This window comes from Sceloporus occidentalis, unplaced genomic scaffold, assembly GCF_023333645.1.
Source record: "Sceloporus occidentalis isolate IW3139 unplaced genomic scaffold, rSceOcc1.0.p SCAF_3, whole genome shotgun sequence".
Taxonomy (NCBI): Eukaryota; Metazoa; Chordata; class Lepidosauria; order Squamata; family Phrynosomatidae; genus Sceloporus; species Sceloporus occidentalis.
Genome location: NW_028316983.1, coordinates 87,777,237 through 87,800,622, shown reverse-complemented (window position 1 = coordinate 87,800,622; position 23,386 = coordinate 87,777,237). Strand labels below are relative to the sequence as shown.

Sequence of the window (23,386 nt, the reverse complement as noted above, 5' to 3'; positions counted from 1 at the left end):
GCCAGAAATGTGGAGGGACAAGTGTAGGATGAAGGAACATCAACAAAAGATAAGGTATGCAGATAACACCATACTATTAGAGAAAACATGAAAGACCTAAAACAACTACTGTACTAAGGAAGATCATGGAAGAAAGTGCAAAGGCAGGCTTACATCTGAACATAAATGAAAACAAAAACAATGACCAGGGATAATCTACAGAATTTCAAACTAGAAATGAGGAAATAGAAAAAGTCAAAGTATAAATCACTTCCTCTCAACCAAGGGGTCACACAGTATACATCCCCCACTCATTTCCATGTCAGCATTCTCTGAGGATGCCAGGCACAGATGCTGGCAAAAAGTCAAATTGGACTGTTCACAGCTGCTAGGCCTCCAAGAGATAGCTTAGTGACCCACCCTTCCTAACATAAGCTGTAGTGCAGCTAGATGTTACTAGTATTACAAAATGGACCCATTGTCCTCCTGATTTTTTGTTCTCACCAATGCAGCTAAAGCTGAGGGTTCAGATGATCTATTCTCTCCCCCCCACCCCATCAGATAATTTTGCTGCTTTTTCTCACAGGACAGCTGGTTCCGGTGACGTCTCTGAGGGAGGAGGAACCCTGTGTATGCATCTGCCTTCACGTTTCCTGTTCACTTATGGTGACCCTGTTGGGGCATGAAAAAACAGGATTCAACATGCAACATGCAGAAGACATACACATGGAACAGGGACACCACAGGACAGTCTCAGCTGTGAAGCTCTGCACCAGGGGTAGGCAACCTGCGGCCTGCGGGCCGGATGTGGCCCGGCAAGGCCTTAGGACCGGCTCCAGCCTGGTCCTGCCACCGATTGCCGCCGGAGCCTTTGGCCTATCAGGAGGCGAGCAAGGGGGGGCAAGCGGCAGGCAAGGGGGGCAAGCGGCGAGCAAGGGGGGCAATTGTCTAGAGAAGCCTCCGAAACATGCATTTATATTAACATTTTTAAAAAAGCAGCAATTTTTTTTGCGTGTCCTCCATGTTTTTTTTAAAAATGTGTCCTCCATTTGAAAATTTTGTCCTACATTTGTCCCGGTTTATTTATTTATTTAATTTTTTTAAAAAAATTATTTAACTATTTATTTTTTGGCTTTGGTCCCCCAGTTGTCTGAGGGACAGCAACCCGGCCCTCAGCTCAAAAAGGTTGCCTACCCCTGCTCTGCACAGATGAGAGAAATTCCTCCCATGCAGACGCTGCCAGTTATACAAATAATTGCTGGACTGATGAGTACTCACAAAGAGGTTTTTCATCTTGGTTCCAATATGTACAACAGACTGTCAAAGTGCTCCGCCAGACTTGTATTTACAACTGTCACAACCACTAAGCATTCAGCTCACACTCTCATATACAGTTTCCCCTCCTGAGGTTTGAGTCCATCCCCCTACTGGTACGAAACCCAGTTTCTGTCACCTGACAGCTGTGACTTTGCAGAATTGAAGCCTGCAAAATGTAGGACAAAGCTTAAAATGTAGGACATTTTTATAAAATTCCCTGGCCAGGAAATTAACCAAAAAAAAGGTCCTACATTTTTAAACCTTCTCCAAGGCCTCGCTGGGCCTGGGAGACAGCCTCTCCCAAGCCCCTCGAGGACTCTAGGGCCCCGCTGGGGCCTGGGAGACTCTGTAGGCAAGAGGTGCACCATGTTAAGAACTGCATTAAGCAAACTTAGGCTGCTGCACACTGCTTTTACTCTCATCACTCCATCCTATGGAATCCTGGGATTTGTAGTTTGTTGTGGTGCCAGGGCTGGGCTTTGAAATCTCAGACATAAGAGATGCAAAAGGCTTGGGCTGCATCTACACTGGAGAAATCATCTGGTTTGAGACCACTTTAACTGCCTCGGCTAAATGCTATGGAATTCTGGGAATGGTGGTCTGTTCCAGCACCACAGCAGAATGGCAGTTAAACCCCTGGAAAGCTATCTGACCAAGGTGACCAATGCCCTCACCCCAAAATGTAGGGCATCAAGCAAAAAAATGTAGGACATGGCCAAAAATAAAAGCTAAAAACACCCATGTAATTATAAATCCATGCTTCTTAGCCATGATCCAAATGGAGGACATGTCCTGGAAAAGGAGGAGGATGCCTGGTCACCTTGTCTCTGGTCCAAAATACACTGCAGAAATAAAACAATGCTGGGCTGAAATGCCCAGAGTTCCTCACCAAAGCTGCATCCACACTGAGGAAATAATCCAGTTTGAGAGTGACTTAACTGTCCTGGGTTAGTGCTGGGGAATGCTGGGAATTGTAGTACACTGTGGCCCCAGAGCTATCTCTGACAGGGAGTCCCATAACTCTCCAAACGTAGTTGAACTGCAGTGCCCAGAATTCCTCCCCAGGTGCATCCACACTGAGGAAATGGTCCAGTTTGAGACTGCTCAGTGCTGGGGAATCCTGGGAATTGTAGTTTATTGTGGCACCAGAGCTCTCTGACAGAGAAGGCCAAATGCCTCAGACACCAGAATTCCAGAGCATTGAGCTTTGGCAGTTAAAGGGGTCTCAAAGTGCAGGGGGGGGGGGGGGAGAGAAAAGCCTGGGAGTGTGAATGAGCTTGGCTGTGGGGCTGCTCCGAGAGGAGGAGGAGGAGGAGCCGGAGGGAGGGAGGGAGGGAGCCAAGGGAAGTGCCAGGACCGTCCAGAGCAGCCTCCTCTCTTCCACCGCAGCCCCCAGGCAAGGCCTCCTCTGTGGACTATTCAGCCTCCTTTTGTCAAAAGAGCTCTGGTGCCACAAGAAACTACACTTCCCAGAATCCTATAGCACTGAGCCATGGATGTTTAAGGGGGGAGTCAAACTATTTCTGCAGCCTTTGCTACCCCAAAGCCCTTCCTATTTACAAGCAAGACAAAAGCTCTTCCTTCACCAAGCCATTGAAAACCAACCCATTGGTCAGCTTCGGGAGAAATTTGCATATTACAATTAAAGGTGTTTAGGGCCTCAAAAACGATCCTGTGATAAAGAATTACAAGAATACTGACGCGGCAGACATTTAAAAGATGAGGCAATTAAACTCCCAGACAACATGAACGATTTATGGCCTTTTTTTCTTTTCTCACTGTAACCTGGAAAGTAAGGCTTCCTGAGGGTATATATACCAAGTGGGCTCACTCGGTATATAATAGCTCTGAGTGGCAGATGTTTTAAAGAGCTGCTCTCTAGGCTACGCCAGTGCGCCAGGTGGGGAGAGTGGTGCATAGCCGTGCGCGGAGGAGCAGACCCCGAACCGGGAACAAGGCGTGGGGGCCCCCAAACCGGGCCGTGACCGTGAGGGGCCCCCCAAAAGCATGATTGTCACGGGGGCCGCCGGGTTATGGCATCCCTACTTCCTCTAAAATGTTGGCCCTATACAGACAGGCCAAAATAAAGCTCCTTCAGGTCACTTTGGAGGTATGGTGTTTCAATGATGCATGCATCCTAAGAGTCTGGAAGCTGCACCAAAGGACTGGAGCATGGCTTTGGTGCAGCTTCTGGACTCTTAGGATGCATGTATCATTTAAACAGCATACCTCCAAAGTGACTCGAAGCAGCTTTATTTTGGCCTGTCTGTATCAGGCCATAGTCTACAATACCTGGTATTTGTTGGTGGTCTTTCATCCAAATGTTAACCAGGGCTGAATACAATGGCATTTATGATTCTAACTTTTGTGCTGAGCTGTATTGGATTTTAGGATCATTTCTAGTTCTTTCTTAGCTGCACTTCCCATGCTTAATCTTCTTCTGATTTCCAGGCTGCCATCTCTGTCCCTATCAGTGTTTGATGACAGGTACGACAACTCCTTTACTATTGTTTTTTGTGGGGTTTTCGGGCTATGTGGTCATGTTCTGGAAGAGGGTTTTTCTCCCCCAGCACAACTGTTTTTATAGGGATAGCAAAACATTAATATCTTGCACAGGTGCCTGCTATACACTGCAGATGACCCAGAGTCTTCAAAAGATATGTCAATGGAAACTAAGGTCTGTCAGGTACTACCAGGCCAATGAAACTTCAAATACAGCCCCACAGGTGAGTTAAATGTATGTCATCTGTGGTCTACCCTAATAAGTTTGGAGAAACTTATAACCAAGACTGTCACCAGGTGAAAAACTGGCCATAGCAACTATATATGGCACGGCTGAAATCTGTACTTGTGGAAAGCCTATTCACATTGATTAAAATTGGATTTAGTGCCTAAGTTTCCCATTCCCATTTCCTTTTCACCTTTCATAGGGATATAAACACTTTAAATAAATTTCATTTGATTTGCTCAGTGAAATAAAAACCACTTGTGTACAGGAGCATGGACCTGAGCTGGTCATCCAAACTGTGCCAAACAAAATGTAAACCCCCAGACACTCCAGGAATGTGTATTCCAACTATTTGTTCATTGCTTTTCTTGGGACATTACTAATCATTTTGGGGAAAGTGCAAGAGCTGCTTCACCTCACATCAGCAATGTCAACAGATGTACTCAATGGTGTAAATCAAATTAAATGTTCTTCAGTTGCAAAAATATATTTGTCAGATGTCAAAATTAACCTAAAATATTGACAATTCTGCCCTTTTTGCTATTAAAAATCTGAAACTACCAACAGGATTTGGGCTTAGTGGCATTAGGAAACTTCAGAGGGCAGTATCCACTTGCCTTATTCTCCACAACTATAGGCCAATATGGTCCAGTTTTCAAATTATTGTCAAAATTTAATGTCAACGGAATTGAGAACCTTGTAGCTAAAGCTTGGGAAACTATGTATTTCATGTATATATTTCATGTAGTAGATTTCATGTAGTAGATTTCATGTAGATACTTGTATTTATTTCAGACAAAATTGGAATGAAATCTCAACTGAAGTAAAAGGTAGTTCTGAAACACTGCATGTAATTGTTGGAATGATAAAACTAGTTAAATCTGGATGGTATTTGCTCTATTATCTGAGCACTGATAGTATATTAAGTTATAATCAAGTTATAAATAAATAAATAATATTATACAAATAATCAAGTTATAATGTTCCACTTCGTCTTGCTAGAGTGTGGTCCTCAAAGATCTGTGCTATTCCTGCCTATCAGGTTGAGAAGGAGGAGCAACCCGCACAAGAAGTTCAGCCTTTCACTCCTGAGAAAGTGTTTGTAGCTGCTGCTGTTGCTGCTGCTGCTTAGTGCCTCCAATTCGTTCCCAACTTAAGGCGACCCTAAGGTGAAACTATTATGGAGTTTTCTTGGCAAGTTTCTTTAGGGTGGTTTGCCACTGCCATACTCTCAAGCTGAGAGAGTGTAACTTGCCCAAGGTCACCCAGTGCGTTTACATGGCCAAGCTGAGTCAAAATCCAGTGCTCAAACCCCAACAACGTGCACTTATCTTTTTTCCTCACCATGGTAAAAAAATGTGGGGAGATCTTTCAATTTTTTTTAAATGTCACACCATAAGAAGCCGCTCAAGAGCAGAAACTCTGAAAAAAATTATATATCATAATCCATAATACATAGTACTGATCACATGCTTATTATGTTGGGTTTTGTACCTCCTTGGTAAAAATGTTGCTTGTATTTTTGTGTATGCAGTCAAAACTAGAGTTTCTAACATGAACCACATACCAGTGGCATTTTACTTCCATATATAGATCATTCTCTGTTTAGCTTATGATACTCTGTCTCAGAAGAAAAGTATACAAACGATTTTCATTCAGTGTGTCATTTCTAGTAATTTAGTGCAGCCAGCAGTAAAATGAAGTAGACAAGAATGATTAACTAAGGGCTTCATGTAATAACTGCATATGTGTCTAGTTTACTGTGTGTACATACACTGCATACATTCTGTCAACTTTCATTTCAACAAGTCAATACTTGGTGCAACAAATGCACATCATATTCTCACCTAACAATATATATGTCTGTAATTTCCCCCATGCACCTATATTGAAAAGGTGTCACGTGCAAAGCATGAAAAATCCTTGTTTGCCTCACGCTTTCATAATATGTTATAATGCCAAATTAATAGCAATTGCAGATTTTTTAAAAAGAGCAGTAGGCTAGTTTTTTTCATTAATGCAAATAAATGGAAGTGCAGAGACTTATTAATAAACTTAAAGGGGAAGCATAATGACGCCCCTTCCACGCTGCTCTGTTTGGGTACTGCGGTGGAGTAGCACCATGATGCTGTGTGTTGCCTAGAAGGGCGCACAGCATCATGGTGCGATGGGGCAGAGTCATGGCATCCAGCATCCAGCCCACAGGCCAACACAGTATTGGACCTTAGTTTTTCAGAGCAATCATATATTTACAATTGCAGGTAAGATAACACACAAAGCAACAGGTTTCTAAACAGTTTTGACACTGCAGTATTTAGAAGTACCAAGTCATGCAGCTTGTTGTTGAGTTAACCTAACTAAATATACGATGCATTAATTAAACCAGATGGATGGACATAGTTAAACAAGGAACCAAATAGGTGAATAATTACTAACTAGCCTCTTATTTTTCTTTGAGAGTAAACACAATGGCCAGTAGTTAGAACAAATGCATTAACAATAATTTTTAAAGCAGATGCAGTAATCAATACTGTCATTTTATGGCTATAATAGTTGCAGATAGATTAATAATTGCCCTATCTTCTAAATTTATACTATGCAACTTTGTTTAAATCAATTGATTATGTTAATATATAGGAATTTGTACAAGTTTTTATATTTTAATAACTTTTTACTGTAATAGGATAATTTTAAATCATGACCTTGAAATGTTTACTCCAGGAAATAGGTCTGTTTATAGTTATCTACCCATATCTACATTCTGGACCATTACCTGTATCAGGTTTTGTTTTGTTTTTTGTTTGGTTTTTGTTGTTGTTGAAAATATACCCAATTTACTTTTTTGACATTCTCTAGGCTAGAGTTGTAATTATACCTTGCTTATGTCTTGTGTATATGAGCATATACTGTTCTGATGCTTGGTCACTGTTTTTCTTTTTCTTTCTGTGCTGGCTGTACGCCATAATAAATATTCATTCATTAACAATAATTGTCACTTTTTTCTCCGCCTTTTCTTTTCCAAAGAAAAAATGTATACAATAATTCTAGGATGCATACTAGTGTGCAAAGGGATTATTTAGAAAGTCAAATCCCCATGAAACTAATACATCAGTTTTTGAGAACTGTGCTGAATCTGCAGTGTCACTCCTGAATGAAAAATCAAGAAGGAATTTTACATATCAGGCAAAAGTTCATGTTTGGAACACGCACAGCTCTGGGGAATTAAAAATACATCTCTTCTTTGGTTATGAATACACACACAGTCTTACTTTAGCCAGAATACACATGGGGATTTTAATTTTAAAAAATGAGTTTTACTTTGTTTGATTTACTAGCAAGGTAATAATTTAGAAATTCAAATTACAATTGGTTAGGAAGCTTATATGGACAGAGCAAGTTTCTTTGGATAAAGAAATGCTGTTGAAGTATGTTATGATCAGACATCACTAAAGTCTGGATAAACATGCAATGCCCCTTTTCTTTTTTAAAGTAGCCTGTGCTTTTAAAGGTGACAGGATTCTGAATGTGCTCTAGGCCCTGTTGGGTCACCTTGTCCTTGGAATGTTGTCTGAGGATTAGAGGTATATACAAAAACACAGCTGTTCCACTTTTCCTCTGTTTTATTATCTTTTTCATTAGATCTCTCCCACTTTCAGCCATCCAATTAGTTGCTTACTATCAAAAGACAGCTTCAGCCTTTCATCTTCTTAAAAACTGGATATAACTGAAGGGTGTCATGGAAACTGTATCTAAGGTCATTTCCTGTTCCAATTGTTTTGCCACACAGTAAATAAATGAAATATACTGATAGCTCATTGTTATTCCATCTTTTGGAGTGCACAAAGAACCAAAACTAAAATATAATATTGAACAGTACTATAACATGAATGTAATGTAGCTTTTTCCCCCAAGCTAACACACTGTGATACGCAGATAAAATATACAGCAAGAAGAACTCAAGTACATATAATATTTTACAGCAATTATGGGTTAATGTTGTGGCTGTAAAATCAGCTTCTCACAGCAAGCACTTTTTTATAACATGGCTATTAAATGAAATGGAACACATTTCAAGCTATCAGCACATTCAGAATGTGGTTTGCCTATGACAAATCTTACTCTAACCAATAGATTGTCTAGAAAGAATCATCACAGCCACCGCAAATGATACTTTAGTTAAAGGCAGCTCTTTACATGGGACGCTTTCCATTATGAAATGCTGTTAAACGTGAATGTATATGACACTGAACTACTACGAGACTGGCCTATGATACTGAATTTTACTGATGTTGTGTGTCTTCAAGTCATTTCCGACTTATAGTGGCTCTAAGGCAAACCTATCAAGGGGTTTTCTTGGCAAGATTTGTTCAGAGGAGGTTATCCATTACATTCCCTTGAGGATGAGAGAGTGTGATTTGCCCAAGGTCACCCAGTAGGTTTCATGGCCAAGCTGGGAATTGAAACCTGGTCTCCAGAGTCCAATGCTCAAACCACTATGCCATGCTGGCTCTCAATGCTGAACTCTGATGAAGAATATCATGGAGGACTAGTCTGGCCCATCCACTAGGCAGAGGAGGAGGACCTGCAGGCAAGTCAGCTACCATCTCTCTGCCAAAAAGAATATTCATTCGACTGCCAGGTGCCCTGGGATTACAAAACAGAAAGAAAAAATCTTGGTGCCCATCAGTCAGACAGACAGTTCAGCCCAATTCATCATCCAGAGGTAAAAGCATGAAGAGAAAGAGAAAGAAAAGGAAGGAGAGAAACCATTTGGATACATTTATTTATTTTTATTATTACAACTTGTACAACACAGTATTATTTAATGGAAAGGCTTTAAATAATGTACAAACAAATTCCTGAACAAACCATTAATCATGATGTGAACTGCTAAGTCTCAGTTTTGTAAGATATCCCAGCTGCATGAAGAAATGGGATAGATAGATATAAATAAATAAATAAATAAATAAATAAATAAATAAATGATCTCTATTATACAAGCAACATAAAATAAAATTGGTCTTTCTTAAATTTCCTTACATGCATCTAATAAATACTGATAGGCAATACACACTTTGGTTTTCTGTTTGACACAAAATTAGTTCCAGAAATTAATTAAAAGAAGGAATGGATGGGTTTCAAGTAAATTTGGACGACTTGATCATCAGCATAAGTGCAACCAAATGCAACAGATCTTTTAAGTAAATTTATTGGGGTGGCTATTTGGCAATAAGACTTAATTTGAAGAAGACAAGGAAATTTGTTTACCTTTCAACTGAAGAACAAGGTGGAGGGAGAACTCAGAGACATAGTTGTGTTAGTTTGGAATATCAGTATGCAAAGGGATCTTGTAGCACCTTTGAGACTAACTATGTGAACGAAGTTCATGGCCTACTTCCTCTGATGTGAAGTGAACTGATGGAGGGAAGGGGAGGAGGGCTCAGGCAGGCTTATATAGTACAGATATGGTCCTTCCCATATCCTGAACCCATTTAACAAGCAACAGTTTGACCTTTTGACTACAACAAATAGCAGACACTATACCAGAACACCTCTTAGTGAAGCCAAATCATCTACAAAGAATGAATGCATCTGCCTGCACAGGGAAGACTACTGTGCGTGAGTATACCATGAGTGCACTGATAAGACACTGGATTCAGTACCAGGCACAGTATTCAAAACCATGATTGACATCTTAGCTCTAATTTTCATTTATGGCTCTAATGGTTATGAGCCAAAAAATATGTGATCGCTAGTCCAAATACTCTTATAAATGTCAAGTTTGCCAAATCGTGAATAATAAAAATTTTGGTAGCAGCATTAACAATAAAAGGAAGCCTAAGAGCAGAAGGATCATCCACCCACACCGACCCAACATCAGTCCACATATCAAATGTTCTATCAACGTATTTCCATTATTAAACTACAATGGCTGTTGCTGCAAGTAGCATCCACCTCTTTGAACAAGTGGGCGCAAAATATTTAAAAGAAATGGAACATAAAAACCATACTATCCTATGAAGAAAATAAATTCATCATTATGTAATACGATCTCTTTATTTTCCTTTAGATAAATACTATCTTTTAAATCTGTCAAAGTTTTTGCAGATTTTGATTTTGTATAGCTTACAGTGGGAGGAGAGAGAATTTAAAACCACATTACTACTGATATTTTGGTGTAAAAACCACACCGATACCTAAAAAACCCACCATACTTTAATGTAAATGAACCATCACTACAACCTAGAAGGTGCTTGTTTAATGAATATATAATACAAGACAAGACAGGATATGAAGCAATGCACATGTTCTGTGTTCCCTATCTCTCAGAATATCTGAATGGCAAAAGGAACTTCAGTTTCATTTACAATCAAAATGTATCTCACTACAAATACAAATAAATGTTCCACATCTAGAAGAAGGAAAATTATTAAATTCTCACATTACAAATACTAGTACCAGTCCTCCCTGAACAAAATACTATAACTAACTTCTTTCTTCAAGATCTCTCTTTTTTCCTCTCTGCCCCCTCCAATTATTCTCTATTCAAGTTTAAAATTAGAATGTTTTTCCCCTTTGAGTCAGAGGAACTTGGGAAACTCTGCAGGAACTAGAAAGAGATCCAGAAATGGACAATAGCTTCCTTCTACAAATCATTCTTTCATCCAGGCAGCACTTCTATTAAAAACATCCCTTTAATGTGCACAGATTTGATAAAGAGATTATGAAGAGCAAACTCTCACACTCAGTCACTCATATTATTGAGATTTTTATTTTGATACTGGTGTTGAGATTTGTTACAACGCATACAAAAGGTGCATAATACATTAGAGAAATGGGACTGTTTACTGTTTTGCTGCACTCAACTAGGGTTGCCATAAGTGAGGACCTCCAAACTGGGACAAATGTAGGACAAATGTAGGGCAACATTTTCAAATGTAGGACACATTTTATTAAAATGGAGGACGTGCCAAAAATTGAGGTTTTTTTTTTTTTTAAATGTTAATATAAATGCATGTTTTTAGGCATGATCAAAATGGAGGACATTTTGGCATTATTCTTAGACAGATGGCAGAAATGGACTTGCCCTTGGGTTCAACTTTACTTCTCAGAAGTGTGTACTTGGGCAAGGGACTGTGGTTTTTCTTCACTGCGCATGAGTTTGTAAAAATCACAGCAAGTTACATTGGCCGTGCTTCAGAGGCTTGTTGATATCAATATCACCACCACCATCATCATCATCACCACTATAATTGGCCAAGAAAGGCAGACTTGTTAGCATTCAAATCGCCATAAATACACAGAAAATGCACTTGCATATATTTAATAATAAAAAATAATGAAAAAATAAATAAAAAACAAGGCAGGGGTATATATATTTGATAATAAAAATTAATATAATAAAACAAAAACAAGCAATAATAAAAATTAATGAAATAAAACAAAAACAAGCAATAATAAAAATTAATAAAATAAAACAAAAACAAGCAATAATAAAAATTAATAAAATAAAATAAAAACAAGCAATAATAAAAATTAATAAAATAAAAAATAAAAAGCAATAATAAAAATTAAAAAAATTAAATAAAATAAGTATATTATATTTTTAAATATAATTTAAAAACCCCAAAATACCAAGGCAGACCTAATGGCCACTGACTCAGCTTTCCTCCTCCTCCTCCTCCTCTGGCCCAATTCTGCCCTGGCCTTCAGGCACCCTTCCTCCGGCTCCTTCCTCCTCCTCCTCCTCTCCCCCCTCCTCCTCCTTAGGATGGCTGGCGCGGGAGGAAGGGAAGGAGGGCAGGCGCGCGCGCACGCAGAGGAAAGCGGGGCAGGCGCGCGCGCAGAGGAAAGCGGGGCAGGCGTGCGCGGGCGGAGGGAACTGGGGCAGGCGCGCGCACTGCCACTGGCCCCTGCTGAGGCCTGGGCGGCGCACAAGCCCTCACAGTGGGGGCGTGGTGGCGGCGGCGCTTCTGCCGCTGAGGAAGAGGAGGAAGGCGGAGCCGGAGGAGGAGGTGGGTAGGCACCGCCGCAGCTGCATTAGCGGCAGCGGCAATGGCCGGAGAGGGCCCCCAAACCGGGAACAAGGCACGGGTGGGGGCCCAAACCGGACCGGGACTGGGGGGGGGGCCCCCGAAACCGTGATTGGCACGGGGGCCGCCGGGTTATGGCAACCCTACACTCAACAGATGTTCAGAATTGCTTCACATTTGTTTACTGCAGACACATTCAAAATCCCAGTTACTTAATGGTCCTGTATTATGACTAAAATATTATAAACTGGGTATTTAGTTTTTTCTCATTTATTATGTATATGTCTGTGAGTGGACAGGACAATTTCTGCACCATGCCTGGGATGTTTATCATTATCAGATGCTCCAAAACATGTTATTGGACCTTGTCATCCTCAAAAATTCTGCACTCAGGCACTTGATATTTCAAATGAGAATTTTGATTGCTGTTTCCATTGTAGAAAAAGCCACCCTCCATTCCTCATTGTTACAGAAACACATATGAAAATGCTTGTATAGCATTTGAAAGAAGCATACAGTGTTCAACAGTGACTTCTTTATTTTACATGGCTACATGCAAATGATCTCTAATTGCTTCCTGCAACCCTAATATTGACATTCACCTGCCACTGCTTAAATATTGAAAAACCAACTGCAAGTTTTAGAAAACTTTAATTCAAATTAAACTGTGAATGTTTAAAATATTTATGCAAAAAATCCTCACAATTCATGGAATGTGTCTTGTATATAGAATTTATCCAAGTGTAAATTTTCAATGAAGAAATAAATGAATAAACAGAACTGTTATCATGCCATATGTTCTCTGATAACACATGCACACTTCCAATATGCTTTATAGTGTACTCTGCATTCTTTCACCTTCACTTGAAGATACTGCTTAAGATGTTCCATTACATTACAGTAAAAAAATGCTAACTAATCCCAAACAATTTGTAACTTTATGCAAAAGGAAGTTCTCAGCCCAACCAAAATTTGTTTTAAAAGTCTTCAATTGTAAACAGCTATGAAAAGGTCACACAGTAATTCATGAGATTAAAAGGCAGTCTCCAACCACTCACAACCATAAATGCCCAAGAAATATGGGCCTACTATACAACTGCTAATCCTATCCAGGCCAGATCTATAGAATAGATTCATGGGGATTTTAAACTGACACTTTCCATTGATACAATAGGACTAACAAGTGGATTTAGGTCACAGAGTACAGATCTGCTGTAGATTCATTTGTACTCTATATAGACCTATAAGTACAATAGTTTGCTACAGTAAAAATATGAAATGTAAAGCAAAGAAGCTTGTTCTTAAATGTCCTCAGTCCCATGCGCTAGGGTACTACAACCTAGTATGCATTCACTGCGTTTTTGCCTCTCCTTCACACTGATTCAGAAATAATGAACTCATCTTCATAAACCATCACTTACTAAACCTAAAACAGGCATTATCACATTCTTATCACTTGCAACACCTTATCACCTCATACACTCACTCTGACACTTTTATTAAACCACCAAGTTTGATGCCATCTTAATAGCCAGGATATAAAATAAAGAGAATGAACATAATCCCACTTAAAATAAAGGTAAAAGATAAAGGTATTCCCCATTGATAAGGTTGTCAAGGGAAAACAGACTCAGACTGAATCCAGAGAAAACGGAAGTACTTGTGATAGGTTCCCCAGGTCCAGGTTTGGAGGTTTGTCCACTTGTCCTTGATGGGGTCACGCTTCCCCTGAAGGACTCTGTTTGCAGTCTGGGGGTGCTCTTGGACTCGTCGCTCCACCCCACATCTCAGGTGGATGCGACGGTCAGGAGTACCTGTTATCAGCTTCGGTTGATACGCCAGCTGCGACCCTACCTGGGCCGGGGGGACCTTGAAACTGTAGTACACGCTCTGGTAACCTCTCGTTTGGATTTCTGCAATGCGCTCTACATGGGGCAACCCTTGTATCATACCCGGAAGCTTCAGTTGGTTCAGAACATGGCAGCAAGGCTGGTCACTGGATCTTCCAGGGCTAGCCACATAACACCGGTACTTGAAGATCTTCATTGGCTGCCTATTCGTTTCCGGGCGCAATACAAGGTGTTGGTCGTTACCTATAAAGCCCTAAATGGCTTGGGCCCAGGGTACTTAGAGGACCGCCTCTCTCCATATAATCCGCCCCGCACTCTCAGATCTGGGGATAAACATCTTTTAAAAGTTCCAGATGCGAGACAAGCTGTCACCACGCAAAGGGCCTTCTCAATAGCGGCCCCTAAGCTCTGGAACTTGATCCCCGATGAGCTCCGCTCGACCCCCTCCCTAGCCCAATTTAAAAAAGGGCTGAAAACGTATTTGTTCAAACAGGCTTACCCCCAATAGCCCTATTATGTTCCCCTCCCCCATTGCTAGCCTGGATGCTTGGAAACGCTATTGTGTATTATTGTCTTTATGCTGATATTGTAACTGTTTTTATTGTATTTTATCTGTTATTGGGATGGTATATCCCATTATTGTACGCCGCCTTGATCCCTGGAAAGGCGGGATAGAAATAAAACTATTATTATTATTATTATTATGTGCAACCATAGGGGCAGTGCTCATTTTCGTTACTAAGCTGAAGAGTCAGCATTGTCAGACACTACTCTGTGACCATGTGGCCAGCATGACTACACAGAACACTGTTTACCTTCCCACTGGAGTGGTACTTATTTATCTACTTGCAATTGCATGCTTTTGAACTGCTAGGTTAGCAGAAGCTGGGCCTAGTGATGGGAGCTCACCCCATCATACCGCACCTGGGCCTCGAACTGCCAACCTGCCAATCTTGCAATCAAAAAAGTCAGTGTCTTAACCACTTGAGCCACTTAGTCTTGATATCATAATAATAATAATAATAATAATAATAATAATAAATGGTTTATTACACCATCCAAGGAAGCAGATCAAATCTATGAAAGCTACTGCTACAACTTCTTTCCACAGTAAGTCTCAAAGGTGCTGCAAAATCCCTTTACATGTTTATTAAACCACGTTTATGATGAGTGGCCTAGTGCTTATGTGTTTATTACAAAAAAACAGTGTTATCTGCAGTGTCATAGAAAGGGTCTGTCAGTACAGTCATGGTGACTAAAATTAGTCCATAGCAGGAGGGCTCATATCATACACACCACTTTTCTTTGACCCAATTCTTCATTCCCTGTTATAACCAGGCTTGTCCAGTTGAAGTTTACAGTTGCACTGGTCTAACCAACTAACAGTAACAGTAAACAGTAAACCAATTAACAGTAAACCATGGGTGAGCATGATTGAATCAGTTAAGTCTTCATTTATTTGAATACAGTAATGTCTACAGCCAGAGGTCTTCAAATCATCTGGGTTCTTGTAATACAAAAGCTTCTTTTTAAAAAGAGGAACAATAATAGTGAGGAAAGGTTTTCTCTCCATTTTTGGTTAGTTAACTACAGAGAACTTTGTTCCGATGAAAAAATAAAATTTGTTTGAACTTTCAACCTTTATTAATGTTATGAGATGCTCCTAAATAAAACATAGAACTGCAGAAATTTGTCCCAAGACTACAAACAATTTTTTCTAGGATCTGTATAACAGTCAAAACAACCAGTTTTGTCACACAGTCATTTTGAAGAAAATGTGATAAGCCCTGCAGGCTCACCTGTCAAAGGGATTTATTGGGGGGGGGGGGGGGACATTTACAACAAATACTATTTTCTCCCCTTTTCTTCATGTTCACAACTGAAGAGTCCAAGTGGAAGCTAGTATTGGCCTGAGAGACATCAACTGCTCTGAACTAACATTCTTTCTCAAAAGACATATTGATAAGTCTGTTGGCTACAGGTTAAAACTTTTAAGGTTTAGCAAAGGGAAGTGGTACTTTAAAATTAGATTTTATTCTACAATGTTTCCTCCTTACAATCCAACCCCATTTTTCTTTTTCTTTTTTAAATAAAAGGATATACTAGTCACTTCCTTACTATAGTTCCTAAGCATTATTTTTGAAAATATACCAAGCCAAGGCTTGATTATGTTTCAAAATGCAAATAAACCTACAGGGCAGATCAAAGGTAAGCCTTATATAATTAGACAATTTTACAAAACAAAAGGAAAGGAAAATATGGCAACTGCAGACATTACTTGCATGCCTGTATAAACATTTATCAATAAGCTCTCATAATAGAGCTGTTTCCTAGTCCCTGGTCTACTGGTCAGATATAGGTTTGTATGTGCCTGTCATCTTGCTCTCTAGCTTGAGCTAGTAGATAATGGACTCCACTCTAATAAAACATCCAGGGTAATCATGTTGGCCATGTAACAAATCCAATCAAAAATCCATCAAACCATGATACACCTTTATTAACCAACCAAAATGTACAATATACATGTTGCAAGATTTTGAAGCTTCACTGGCTTCTTCATCAGGCAAGATGTTACAAACCAAATAAGAAAAAAAAGTGAAGATGTTAGTCGTAGGCCTGTATTTTGCTGTTGCCCTTAAGTTGTTCATTTTTATTGTTGTTATTCTTGTTGTGTGCCTTCAAGTAGTTTCCAACTTATGGAGACTCTTAAGGCAAACCTATCGTGAGGTTTTCTTGGCAAGATTTGTTCAAAAGAGATTTACCACTGCCTTCCCCGAACACTAGAGCATGTAACTTCTCAAGGTCATCCAGTGAGTTTCATTGTTCATACCATACACCTAACTATAAGCAGCACCATCAGAAGCCACTGTTTTGCACCCAGCTCTCTTTGGTTGGACACAGGGAGGGGGAGTGGGCAGAGAGAATAGTGACAAAGGAGATGCTACTTTCAGGCAATACCCTAAGGAATAATAGCCATTAAAACTAGGGCTGCGTAGAAGAGCTTCAGTATTTACTACTACTTACTTTTAATGAAGTTGATAGTTGCAAATCCATCCACTTTCCTCATTGTTTTCTTTATATACCAGTTTATGATGTGTAACCTGTACATCAGTCCTGATGTGTAAACTAACAAGAGGATACAGTGATGACAAGACAATGAGAAATGGAATGGTTTCCAATTGACGAGCCTGCACTGTATCAACCTATCTGTTTAGCTTGTATGCCAAAAATATCATACACAAAACAGAACTAGACTTGAAGGAAGGAGGCATGAAAATTGGAGGAAGGAGCATCAACAATAATACATGTAGATAGCACCTGGCTCTCTTTGGTTGGACACATGGGAGGGGGGCAGGGAAAATAGGAACTTTATTAATGTTATAAATAATAATGACCAGAGATAAGCTACATAGGCCCCATACAGACAGGCCAAAATAAAGCTGCTTCGGGTCACTTTGGAGGTATGCTGTTTAAATGATGCATGCGTCCTAAGAGTCCAGAAGCCACGCCAAAGCCATGACCCAGTCCTAAAGACTAGAGCACTGCTTTGGCACAGCTTCCGGACTCTTAGTACACATGCATCATTGAAACAGCATACCTTCAAAGTGACCCAAAACAGCTTTATTTTGGCCTGTCTGTGTGGGGCCATAACTTTAAAGCAGACGATGAAGACAATGAAACAGTTCACGATTTTCCATACCTTGGCTCAGTCATTCAGAATGGAGACTGCATTCAAGAAATCAGAAGACTATTAACTTGAAAGAGTAGCTATGAAAAAGCCAGACAAGATCCTGAAATGTAAAGATACATCCCTGAATACTAAAGTTAGGATTATACATGTCATCATATTCTGTACACGTGTAGCTAAGATTGTACGTGTCATCATATCATATTCTTTGGAGATATGTTGTTGTGCTTTCAAGTTGAATTTGATTTATCATAGGATTTTCTTTGTAAGGTTTATTCAGATGAAGTTTACTTTCCTCTTAGGCAGGGAGCATAGGATTTGCTACAAGCTCACCCATGGGTTTCCATGGCATGACCATTACACTACATTGGCAATCTACTGTGTATTAAATGTCAGACGCTATCTGTACTGTGAAATTTCTAACTGATAGAATTCTCCAGGCAGGGCAAGTTTGACTCCCATAAACCATAGGCTTATGTTAAAAACATAAAGCCACTGGCAGCTTGCAGGCCAAGCTTGGGGTGAGGGGAGATACTTGAAATGGCTTATGTATCTGCTGGTCTACAAAAGCTTTCAATGATCATGAAAAATAGTTCTAGCAAGGCACTTTCAAGGTCAGGCAATGGCTCCTTGTCATGATAAGTCAACAGAACCCTCTATATTTAATCACTCTATTTCTATTGCACTCTTGGAAAATTCAAGAGAGAATTTGCCCCTGAATGCCAACAGCTGGGGAGCAGCAGGAAAAAGGACCCCTGCTTTCTTGCTTGAATTGTAGTCTTCTAACAAGCATTTGCTTTATACAGTGAGAAGCAGAATGCTGGATTGTAGGTGGACCTTTAGTCTGATCCAGCAAATGTTTTTCATAGCCTATTATGAGACTTAAGAGGGCAGCTAATCCATGTAAGCAATACCTTTCATTCAAAAATGTTGTTACACTGCTTTCTACCAGGGCTTGTTGACACTGATGAGGCCAAACCAATTCTTTTGCTATATAGTAGTAGATCATTACAGCCTGTGCTATTTCCAGCTGGCTAAATTAATTTTTTTTAAGTTGCAGTACCAGCTAACATATATAGTACTAATTTTATGTGCTTCCCTAACATATATCTTATCGGCCCTGCCACAGCTGAAGTGATTCCAAATGTGCTTTATGACTTATTTGGATTTTTCCCAGCTAACAATTCCTGCTTTTGCTTTTTCCCTACATGACTGACAGGGCTCTTCCACACAGCATAAAATGGGACAGCTAATTATCTACGAATCCACCTTGCTGCACCACATTTGGCAACTTTTATCTGCACAGGACAGCTGCATTTTCCATGTTTGAAGTGGAATGTCAGTCTCTGCTAATGCAACAAGGCTTACATCACTAATGATGCCTTGACGCTTTGAAGAAATAACTAAAGCCTAATTAAAAATTCAGATTTGTTCTCCTAAGCATGACAATATGAACTGCTTTTCCACCAGGGCCTTGTTATAGCTTTCTCCTCCCACCCCCCACCCCAAAATGTGGGGGTTTTTTTCCATTTCAAAAATAGTGGAAGAGGAAGAGGATGAAAAACTGCTGTAGTCTTGGGCATTCATAGAGCTTTTTCAAAGATTGTTATGGTTGGAACCAAACCAGCACACAATCATTTAAAACAGATGAGATTTTACTTCACTGCCTTCCATTCTAATTACTGCAGTATACCCCATTTTTGAAAGGGAAATGGCCTCATAAAGCATTTATCAGCCTCCACATTTTATTTTTTGTTCCAATTTCTGTCAGTCAAACATTCAAATAATCTACATCAGCCCGAAAACTAAAAACACAAATAGAGGTGACTTATTAAGCACATTCATTTTAATTCAAACTAGATCTTGAAAATCCTTATATTCCAAAGTCACAATGAATTGTTATAACATAATGATTAATTTAAAATGATTAAAGTTAATGTGGACCAAAAGTTTTAATTTAATAAATGCCTGTGCTTTGTCAATTGTCCATCATTAGTATTTAATACAAAATTACCTTGTTTTTAAAGAAGCAAGATTGTAAGGCTGTGGACAACAGGAGATAATCTGCAACACAGTTATCACCAGTTTTATGTGCATAGCACAAGCACAACTACAGCAAAGCAAGTAAAATTCCTCCTCTCATCAATATTTTCCCAGTTCTTTTTAACAACACAGCTTGTAGATTTCTTCCTGGTTTGTGGGTCTGTTTGCTTCCCCAATACAAAGGGCGGTGTATCCATCCAATGGTTTCAAGTTGGTTTGTTTCAGACAAGCTAGAATTAACTTTAAGCATACTAGACAAAATGATAAACCACAATTAAGCATAGGAAAGCCAAAGTTTCACCATTCCCATGGCTACACAAGTGAAACTGCATGTATCCAAGGTTCATGTAGGTTCAAGCAGATCAAATTAATGATGCTAAAACATGCCCAGCACCTTTGCAGATGTAGATGTAAGATTAAAGGCATAAAACTTCAATTTCATAAAGTGGTCATAATGGTCTAGTTTGAATAAAAATTAATGTGCTTAACAACTCACTTCTATTTCTGTTTTTAGTTTTCTGGTTGATGTAGATGCCATACATGTACAGTGGGCCCTTCACATTCACTGGGATTAATAGAGTAGGACCCATGAAAGAAGGGGGGGATAAAAACCCCACTATTTTTTTATCTTAGAGAATACCGCTGTGAAGAAGGGGAGAGAGGGAGGGTTGAATGGGCAGAGGAGGAGGAAAGAGGGGGAAGAGAGGACCCAGGGGAAGAGGCAGATTGGGAAATGAGGAAGACACCACAGCTGAGCCCTGGGAGGAAAGTCGCAGCTGGCGCCAGGAAGGCGGCTGGAGGCGGACCCTGGGGAGGAGACGGATATAAGGTCTAGGGAGGTAGAGGAGGGGAGGAGTGGAACACGCGGAAGAGGGGCTCGAGGAGGCATCAGGGGACGTAGAGAGGGGAGTGGAGGCCCGACCCTTGAGGTGCCTGACGCCCACCTTAACTCCCCCACGAGGGTTGGGAAGATAAGGGCAGGGCCCTGCCACCCATCCATTCCAGTCAGCCCGAGACACCACGGAACGGAGAAAGGTGAGCCGTTCAACCCGGAGGCGGGCCGCGGTGCAGAAGCTGGAGCTAGGACAGAACCCACGTGGTGGGAGTGGCGGAGCCGGGGCCGCCCGGGAGTGACTGCAAGTCCCAGGCCCGGACCGGGGGAGGAACAGTTGCAGGCTGGACTAGCATACCGCCCGTCTTGCCCCAGCGGGTCAGCACTTGAGTAAAGCAAGTCGGGTAGCCTGTTAAGAGGGAAAACTGTGAGGCCAACAGCGGCCCAAACCCAGTGAAGTAACTCGGGTGAGGCAAGAAGGTTCCTTGAAGAGTTTGGGGCTAACCCTAGAACTGTTATAATAAAGTTGAATTGTTATTGCAACTTCTTCAGGACTGCGTTGTGGATCATTAAGTAGAGACTAGCATTGTTGCCATGGAACCTCAGAGGGTACTGCCACCTATGGGACCTCCGGCCCCGCCCACAACCGCTCTAGGAATTTCTAAGCCCTCCAGCACAGCTCTGTGGTCAACATCTGCCAAATTATGACCACAGAATTTAATAATAATAATAATAATAATAATAATAATAAATTTTATTTATATACTGCTTTTCCGCAGATCAAAGCGGTGTACAAACAATTAAAAAACCATAAAAAACATTGCATAAAATAGATAAAATCTCATAATAAAACCGTGCAATCACAAACATCGTTCACATTCAGGGGTAAGCGCTGGGAATCGATGGCAACAGAGTAGGCTGGAGGTGCTGGAGGACCTACAAATGCCTAGATAAATGTTCTCTGTAGGAATCTCTAGGTCCTCCAGCATGATTTCTCATGGATGTTGACCACAGATCCGCACTGGAGAGCTTAAGAGATTCCTAGAGAGAACATATTAATAAAATCCATGAATAATCAAATCCACAGAAGTCAAAGCTGCAAATGTGGAGGACTTACTTTATGCTGGACAATGTAGAGTAGAATAAGCTGCATCTCAGTTTTGGGAAACTGACCGATATTCAAATTATGATTTTGACTTATCACGATTCATGCTGCAGCTACTCTACAGAAGTAATGATATTTGACACTGCTTTAACTGCCATGGCTCAATGCTATGGAATTTTGGGATTTCTAATTTTGTAAGGTATTTAGCCTTCTGTGTCAGACAGCTTTGGTGCCACAACAAACTACAAATAAAACTCAGATCAATACCAAAACCCATCAGAATTATCTTCACTATTTCAGAAGCATTGTCTTGAAAAGTCTCTGCTTCACTCCATTCCCATTGATCTGGGGACTCTAAAACGTGGCACCTAAATGGATTCTCTTGTAATTTTTAAGACAAACCAGCTGGCTCATATACAAATACGTGATCTCGCTTCCATCCCTTGCAAATCCACATTAATTTTTCTGAGGTCTATATACTTCAGTACCATGCTGGAGAAGACATCAGGTAAGCAACTGGTTGTAAACTTCTTCAGTTCAACTAAGCTTTTGGTTTGGGTAATAGCCATCCATGTTATCAACTGCAAACAAAATCTATCAGTTGGCTGAGCTGCTGGAAGCACCAATCCTATATATGTTGAGAGTTTTTAATGGTTTTATATTTTTAAGTTACTATTTTTAAAGAATTTACATTTTCACTTGTTTTATTAAAGTAGTGTTTCAGTTGTGTATTAAAAATGTATTGTTTTGTTGTTCTTAAGCAGTTTTTTGTGAGCCACCTCGGGTTCAATTTGGGAGAAAGGTAGCATAAAACAAACAAACAAATAATAAAATAAATATATACTTTAGGCTAGACCAGTGCTTCTCAGAAAATCCGATGTGGAGAACTTCTTTTCTTCCAGTGTGCCAGGGACCAGTACAGTCTTTATGTCGATTGGCTATAATTGTTTCTCTCTTTCATGAAAACTCACCAGGAACTCACAGCCAATCCAGGGAGCACCATTTTAAGTAGCACTGGACAAGAATACAGTGTAGATGATACTAAGTTACATGTTAACATTGGTTTTGAACCATTAAGGTATTTCTGGGCTGGTACAGACTGGCACTTTGCACGGGCCTTGGCCCAAACTAGTGGTGCGTTGGGGCTGAGCATTTATACGTTCAGCAGCCCTACCACGCACCCAGGCACCATCTTGGAATGCCCCCATACAAATGGGGCATGCCATGATGATGTCTGCAAAGCATAGCGCCCAAACAACACCACACAGACATCATCATTGCACACGAGCGTGGCAATGGCACCCTGTACGCGCCCTAAAAAGAACCACCATTCTTTTTGGGCCTCCCAGAGGCCGCACCATTTGGTTGGCGCGATCTCCATCCGGGGCAGAAAGGGGCGGTGTCTTGCCCCCCCTTTCTGCCAGTCTGTATCTCCCCTCTGTCAAATTTAAGGTTAATTAACTTAATTAGTAATTCTGAAATTATCATATACAATTTGGGGCAGTTACATTTTTTTAGGTCTATACCTGTCTGGGAACCCTTCTGTCAATTGTTGTAGGACTACAGTCACATTTAACTAATTATCATTATACCTTATACCACAGATGAAGCCAAACTGCCTGGTAGAACTAGAATGTTTCTTTTTATACAAGTTATTTAATTCTTTTTGGACAAAGTTATGCCAATGGATAATTGAGCACAAAACACTGCCAATGACACAAAGTGAGCCAGAAGGAAATGGACATTTCCCCTTCTCATATGTCTTTCGGCTTCAGCAATTTGAAGTGTGTAAATAACGTAATAAATAGCAA

The 23,386-nt window shown here is 40.4% G+C and overlaps 1 protein-coding gene across 2 annotated transcripts in view; it reads right to left on the bottom strand.

Moving 5' to 3' along the window:
- Nucleotides 1-23,386, bottom strand: part of CACHD1 (cache domain containing 1) — a 163,775-nt gene that overhangs the window by 130,672 nt on the left and 9,717 nt on the right. Inside the window, exon 1 of one of the 2 annotated variants that reach the window (XM_089515346.1) lies at nt 484-502. The exons of the other annotated variant lie outside the window; for it this stretch is intronic. The gene's annotated coding sequence lies outside the window, so the exon portion shown is untranslated. Of the gene's footprint in view, nt 1-483; nt 503-23,386 lie in introns of those variants that run through there. 2 annotated transcript variants of the gene reach the window in all.